The following is an 8,214-nucleotide window of genomic DNA, read 5'->3' on the forward strand; positions in this document are numbered from 1 at the left end:
AAACCCTGTCTCTACTAAAAATACAAAAAATTAGCCAGGCGTGGTGGCACGTACCTGTAGTCTCAGCTACTCAGGAGGCTGAGGCAGGAGAATTGCTTGAACCCAGGAGGCAGAGGTTGCAGTGAACCAAGATCACACCACTGCACTCCGGCCTGAGCAACAGAGCAAGACTGTCTCAAAAGAAAAGAAAAGAAAGTAAATAACAATCGTTGACACTTGGGTCCTGCTTGCTATGTGCCAGGTATTGTTCTAGGTGATTTTCAGACATTAACTCCCTTCATCCTCCCGGCAACCGTATGAGGTAGGCACTATTATTAATCCCAGTTTTACAGAGCAAGTACGCACAGAATGATTAAGGCAGTGGCTAAGGTCACCTAGCCAAGAAGTGATAAACTGGGATGTTGTGCAGGCATTCAACTCAGCCAATTGGCTCACTCTGTGCAGTTAACCACAACACTGTCTCTTATATAGGCAATTGGCCAAATCACAAAAATACCTACAAATTTCTATCAAGGGTGGAACACAAATGATATTGGGGAAAATCCATCTACAAGGATACATATTAATCCATAATCACTATTTCAAATAAAAATATCTCTGTGTTAATAGATTCAAAACAAATTTAGTTAATAAAAGGAAAAGAAGTGTGGATTTCTTTATGGGCAATCATTTGCCTAACATTACTCCTTTTGGTTTTCCAATGTCCCCTACCTCTTATCTCCTATCTGCTAGCATTTTCACTGTCCTAGTTGAAGAAAGGTTAGTCCATTCTCCCTACTCTCCATCCCAAAATCTTTCTTAATATTTCAGATGTCAGCCACCTGGACATCTCTAAGTCCTCTAAATGTCTTTAAGTCTCCTTCAATAATGTTTCAGCATCACCTCACTAAGCATTGATGTGAGAAATGTAGTGCCTGTTCCAGGACTTCTGCAGATTAGTCAGAGACTTATGCTCCTGAGTTAGCTCCACCAAGGAACACTGTTCCTTTTCCTGCTGGTAATTTCTGAGAACTCACTGAATAAGATGATTACATGACCTCAACAGAGAGATATACATGAAAAGCCACACTTAGATTCACTGCCCCATCCCTTAATTTCCTACGATACCATGAACATATCTGTAATAGACTCTTACTGAATGTTTGAAATTAATGAGGTGAAATTATCATTTAAAAAATTGACTGGAGAGCTGGGCAAGGTGGCTCATGCCTGTAATCTCAGCACTTTAGGAGGCCAAGGCTGGCAGATCACCTGAGGTCGGGAGTTCGAGACCAGCCTGACCAATATGGAGAGATCCCATCTCTACTAAAAAATACAAAAAAATTATCCAAGCATGGTGGCACATGCCTGTAATCCCAGCTACTCAGGAGGCTGAGGCAGGATAATTGTTTGAACCCGGGAGGCAGAGGTTACAGTGAGCTGAGATCGCGCCATTACATTCCAGCCTGGGCAACAAGAGCAAAACTCCACAAAAAAAAATAAATAAATAAAAAATAAAAAAAAATTGATTGGCTACTAATGTAAGTGTTCCCAGAGACCAAAGAAAAAGAAAAAAGTTGAATATTTCATGAGAATCTCACCCCAGTTTCTAGCCTTGGTTCCCAGTTTCAAAGTCAACCATTCTATTTTTCTTACACAGCATACCTCAGGATCAGATGAGGTCATGATTTCCTTTCTCTTCAAACTATTATCTCTTTTTCTTCCTCTTCAGGATTTCATTGGGGCTGTGATCTTGTGATTTCCCATGACTCCCTTTATTCACTGAAGATTTTACATCTGACTTAAAGACTTTATATTCATCTCAGGTTCACACGCAAGGCCCTGCATGATCTAGACCCTGCCTGTCTCTCCAAGCTTATCTCTCCTACTCCCTACTTCATTCATTATGCCTCAAACATACTGACCTTTTCTGTTCTTCACAATGCTAGATTCACCCCTATCTGAAAGCCTTTACACTCACTGCTCCCTCAGCCTAGAATACCCTGATCCTTCTACCTTTATGTTTCCCCACAGCCCCTCACCACCACCACCATCACCAAGCTGCCTCACTATCCTTCAGATCTCATTTTAAACATCATATCCACAAGAGGTGTTTTCTAGCACTCTCTCAAGTAAGTCTGCACCATCCATAACACAAATTTATAATTTTAGGATTGATATGCTTTTTTTTTCCCCTTTGTCCCCCACTATAGAACAGCGACTGTGTCTTTTTACTATGTCTCTGTGTCTGTGACTTAATACCCTGTGTTGAGCATAGTTCCTGATACATAAGATACACTAATTAAATATTAGCCAAATGAAAGAGATACTTTTCAATTAGCTAAACTGCAAAATGTCTACCATCCTCCCTTCTCTTCTAAGGTAAGCCTATTTTTGTCCTCATCCTCTTCCCTTCCATTCCCTTCCATTCTCTACAGCCATTAGGGAGAGCAGAGTTAGTAACTTGAATCCACACTAAGAATTAAAGAGTACCAGTAAAGGTAACTAAACAAATAAATACAAAATACAGTATAAATGTTTTTGTTTACAGTTCCTTCCTTCTCCTATATGATCTAAAGGGCAACTGGAATAAAACCATAATCATAAAACTGTGTAGGGCCGGGCGCGGTGGCTCACGCTTGTAATCCCAGCACTTTGGGAGGCCGAGGCGGGCGGATCACGAGGTCAGGAGATCGAGACCACGGTGAAACCCCATCTCTACTAAAAATGCAAAAAATTAGCTGGGCGTGGTGGCGGGCGCCTGTAGTCCCAGCTACTCAGAGAGGCTGAGGCAGGAGAATGGCGTGAACCCAGGAGGCGGAGCTTGCAGTGAGCCGAGATTGCGCCACTGCACTCCAGCCTGGGCGACAGAGCGAGACTCCGTCTCAAAAAAAAAAAAAAAAAAAGAAAATATCTTTTAACACAAAGGAAGGCAATAAGCCACAAACACTGTCCCCCTCATCAGGGAGCAGAATTTATGATCCCTACGAATACTATCATTAACCTACCTTCAGCAACTCTATTTTTGCCTCACTGGGTATTTCTTATTCTCCTTCCTCTACTAACACATACATGGTATCTCTCCCATACAACCTTCTAAAAAACTTGTAAAAATTGATGATATGGATTGGAATAACTCCTGTCACACTCAACTAAATCAGAATCAAGGGACCAGGAGTAAAATGCCCCAAGGCACAAAGCAGTTCCTCTAGGAACTGTCTGGCAGCCTCTCCTTAGCTTCTGAAACAGCATATTATAACCTTAAGACTAGTTTTACCTAATAGCTGCCAAAACAACCTGAGAATAAGTAATTGCAGTTTTTGCCATTACTTTCAATGGCAATTACTTTTACCTACTGCCCTCACTCACCCATCAGGGCTTGCCAGCTCCCAAAAGACTTCGCCAGCACCAGTTAACTCTTTCAAAACATTTTATGTTACATTTCTCTTTCCCAATAAAACCTCAACATATTCTTTTTTTTTTTTTTTTTTTTGACATTCTGAAGACCATTCTGGTCTGTTCTTATGCCCCAAATTGCAATTCTATTTTTATCTATATTCCCAAATAAAACCTTTTGCTTAGAGATTCATTTCTGTATTTTATTTTATGTTGACACTATAATTGGTCTAGTCATTGTCATCCCTATCAAGCAAAATTATCATGCCAGACCACCTAATGGGCTGCTAGCTGATCTATAAACTGGCTATCATCTGTCAGGGGCTCACCCGTCCAGCACTATCAGCTTGGATCACTATGACAAGGCTAAGTGGCCAAGAACATGGTCACTTAAATCTTTTTTTTTTTTTAGACCGCGTTTCGCTCTTGTTGCCCAAGCTGGAGTGCAATGGCGCAATCTCAGCTCACTGCAACCTCTGCCTCCTGGGTTCAAGCAATTCTCCTGCCTCAGCCTCCTGAGTAGCTAAGATTACAGGCATGCACCACCACGCCCGGCTAATTTTTTGTATTTTTAGTAGAAACAGGGTTTCACCATGTTAACCAGTTAGCCAGGCTGGTCTTGAACTCCTGACCTCGGATGATCCACCTGCCTCGGCTTCCCAAAGTGCTGGGATTACAGGTATGAGCCACCATGCCAGGCCAGCCACTTAATCTTAAGAAAAAGTTAGAGTTGCTTTGCTCAGCCTGGGGCTCTCAGCATGTCATTTGTCCTCAGAAGTGAGTGTGACACATATATAGAAGATACAACCTCCTCTCCAAGGCATTCTAGACAAAATTAATCAGTCTCCTTAGTTCTCTCATTGCCCTTTTTTTGCTCAGCAAATTATGAACATCTAAAGGGTGAAGATATGTGAAGAAATTTATGTTCTTTGTACAATGTGCACTTTACAGAAAAGATAGTCAATAAATGTGTTGAATCAAAGTAAGATACAAAGACTATAAGAGATTCACCAACATAATAAGGATAATGTATAGGCATATTTCCGTAATGTAACTTGTAATCTTTGTTATCATAAAATTCAGAATTAGATATTCTTGCAGTATTTGTCCTATTTAGAGTCCATTCTCTACCATTCTACTCTGTCATGTAACAAGCCTAATTTGGAAAACTGAAATGTTTGCCTCCTGGGTTTTTCCCTACAGAATTTAGCACTTATTAAATTTACATGCAGTTTACTTTCACAGCAATAATCTGGCAATTAAATCTGTGTAAGGAATGGTATTTCTGACAGATCATTGCAAATTATACACAGACAACATTTGAAATGTATTAACTTATATCTCTTATTTTAGCCTTTATAATAGGACAATATTTATTTCAGTTGAGCTCTCATTGAACATGAATAGAGATTTGCTTTGTTTATTTCAAATAGCAGAAGCAGTACTATCAGTGTTAGTGCATGGGGTAGAAGTAAGAGAAAAAGAAACTTCACAAAATTCTCATACTAGGAACTTTAGCACAGCAGGGATTCAGATACTGGGAAATGGCCCCAAAGAAACTCTAGGAATCACAGCACCAGGGATTTGTGACGCTTTTTTTTTTTTTTTTTGAGACGGAGTCTCGCTCTGTCGCCCCGGCTGGAGTGCAGTGGCGAGATCTTGGCTCACTGCAAGCTCCGCCTCCTGGGTTCAAGCGATTCTCCTGCCTCAGCCTCCAGAGTAACTGGGACTACAGGCGCCCGCCACCATGCCCAGCTAATTTTTTGTATTTTTAGTAGAGACGGGGTTTCACCACATTAGCCAGGATGGTCTCGATCTCCTGACCTCGTGATCCACCCGCCTCAGCCTCCCAAAATGCTGGGATTACAGGCGTGAGCCACTGCGCCCGGCCATGTGACGCTTTATGCTAATATTTCACTACCAACGTGACTTTGCTTTTCTCTTCCTCCATTTAGACTTTCCTTCTTTTCTTCCTACTATGAAATTGACTTCCTTACCTTCTTCTCTATCACCAGTGTGACCTTCATGGCCTAATTACCTCTTGAATGTTCCACCTCTTGGAACATCACACACCGGGGCCTGTCATGGGGTGGCGGGAGGGGGGAGGGAAAGCATTAGGAGATATACGTAATGTAAATGACAAGTTAATGGGTGCAGCACACCAACATGGCACATGTATACATATGTAACAAACCTGCACGTTGTGCACATGTACCCTAGAACTTAAAGTATAATAATAAAAAAAAAGTTCCACCTCTTAATTCTGTTACAACAGCAATTACATTTTAATGTGAGTTTTGGTGGGTATATTCAAACCATAGCACATAGAATGTTGAGCATCTTTTCATATACTTATGCCATCTATCTTCTTTGGTAAAGGACCTGTTCAGGTCTTTTGCCCATTTTTAATCAGGTTGTTCATTTTTTTATAGTTTTGAGATTTAAGGATTCTTGGTATATTTTGGATAGCAGTTCTTTATTAGATAAGATTTTACAAATATTTTCTTCTGGTCTGCATCTCATTCCTTTGAAAATGTCTTTCACAGGGCATTTTTTTAGATGAGGTCTCACTCTGTCACCTAGGCTGGAGTGCAGTGGCACAACCATGACTCACTGCAACCTTGAATATCTGGGCTCAAGACATCCTCCCGCCTCAGCCTTCTGAGTAGCTAGGACTACAAGCTCACACTACCCACCCAGCTAATTTTTTATTTATTTATTTTTTGGTAGAAAAGGGGTCTGCTATGTTGCCCAGGCTGGTCTCAAACTCCCTGGCTTCAAGCAATCCTCCTGCTTTGACCTCCCAAAGTACTGGAATTAAAGGTATAAGCCACTGCCTTCAACCAGAAGTTTTAATTTTAGTGCAGTCCAACTTATCTGCTATGGTCTGCATGGCCTCCCAAATTCAGGTATTGAAATAATCCCCATTGTGGTATTAAGTGGGAACTTTGGGGAAAGGCATTAAGAGAGAAATCCTTTTGGGTGGCACCCTCGTTGATGCCTTATAAATCAGTTAGGGGGAACTACTTGAGGCTGTTTTTGCCCTTCCACCTTCCACCACATGAGGACACAGCATTTATATCTTTCTGCCACATGAAGATGCAGCAAGAAGGCTCTCACCAGACACTGAATACCAGTGTCCTGATTTTGGATTTTCCAGCCTTCAGAACTGTGAGGAAATTTTTTTTTTGAGATGGAGTCTGACTCTGTCTCCCAGGCTGGAGCATAGTGGTGCAATTTCGGCTCACTGCAACCTCCATCTCCCAGGTTCAAGTGATTCTCCTGCCTCAGCCTCCCAAGTAGCTGGGACTACAGGTGCACACCACCACTCCCAGCTAATTTTTTTTTTTTAGATGGAGTTTTACTCTTGTCACCCAGGCTGGAGTGCAAAGGCATGATCTCAGCTCACTGCAACCTCCACCTCCCGGATTCAAGCGATTCTCCTGCCTCAGCCTCCCAGGTAGCTGGGATTACAGGCACGTGCCACCACTCTCAGCTAATTTTTTGTGTTTAGTAGAGACAGGGTTTCACCATGTTGGTCAGGCTGGTTTCAAACTCCTGACCCCAGGTGATCCACCTACTTTGGCCTCCCAAAGTGCTGGGATTACAGGCGTGAGCCACCAGACCCTGCTTAAGTTTTGTATTTTTAGTAGAGATGGGGTTTCACCATGTTGGTCAGGCTGGTCTCAAACTTCTGGCCTAGAGTGATCCACTTGCCTCAGTATCCAAAGTGCTGGGTTACAGGCATGAGTCACCATGCCCAGCCAGATAAACAAATATTTATTGCTTATAAATTACCCAGTCTGTGGTATTTTGTTATAGCAGCACAAACACACTAAGATATTAACAGTTATTTCTTTCATGGATTGTGCTCTGTGTTATATCTAAAGAGGCATCACCAGGCTGGGCACGGTGGCTCGTGCCCATAATCCCAGCACTTTGGAAGGCTAAGGTGGGTGGGTCACTTGAGGTCAGGAGTTCGAGACCAGCCTGGCCAACATGGCAAAACCCTGTCTCTACTAAAAATACAAAAATTAGCAGGGTGTGGTGGGATGCACCTGTAATCCAGTTACTCAGGAGGGTGAGGCAGGAAGATTGAATCCGGGAGGCAGAGATTGCAGTGAGCCGAGATTGCACCACTGTACTCCAGCCTGGGTGACAGAGTAAGAGTCTGTCTCAACAAAAATAAAAGAGGCATCACCAAACCCGAGGTCATCTAAATCTTCTCCTCTGTTATCTTCTAGGAGTTTCATAACTTTGCATTTGACATTTAGGTCTACGATCCATTGTGAGTTAGTTTTTGTGAAGGGTATAATAAGTATGTCTAGAATTAATTTTTTTACAGATGGATGTCTAGATGTTCCAGCAACTTTTATTTAAAAGACTATTTTTTTCTCCATTAGATTGTCTTTCTTCCTTTGTCAAAGATCAATTGACTAGGCCAGGCGTGGTGGCTCATGCCCGTAATCCCAGCACTTTTGAGAGGCCGAGGTGGGTGGATCACTTGAGGCCAGGAGTTCAAGATGAGCCTGGCCAACATGGTGAAACCCCATCTCTACTAAAAATACAAAAATTAGCTGGCTCTGGTGGCATATGCCTGTAAGACCAGCTACTCAGGAAGCTTGAGGCACGAGAATTGCTTGAACCTAGCAGGCAGAGGTTGCAGTGAGCCAAGATTGTGCCACTGCACTCCAGCGTGGGCAACAGAGCGAGACTCTGTCTCCAAAAAAAAAAATTTAGTTGACTATATTTGTGTGGGTCTATTTCTGGGCCCTCTATTCTGTTCACTTGATCCTATTTGTCTATTCTTTTCTCAATACTAACCTGTATTGATTAGTC

This window comes from Nomascus leucogenys, chromosome 11 (assembly GCF_006542625.1).
Source record: "Nomascus leucogenys isolate Asia chromosome 11, Asia_NLE_v1, whole genome shotgun sequence".
In the NCBI taxonomy this organism is placed as follows: Eukaryota; Metazoa; Chordata; class Mammalia; order Primates; family Hylobatidae; genus Nomascus; species Nomascus leucogenys.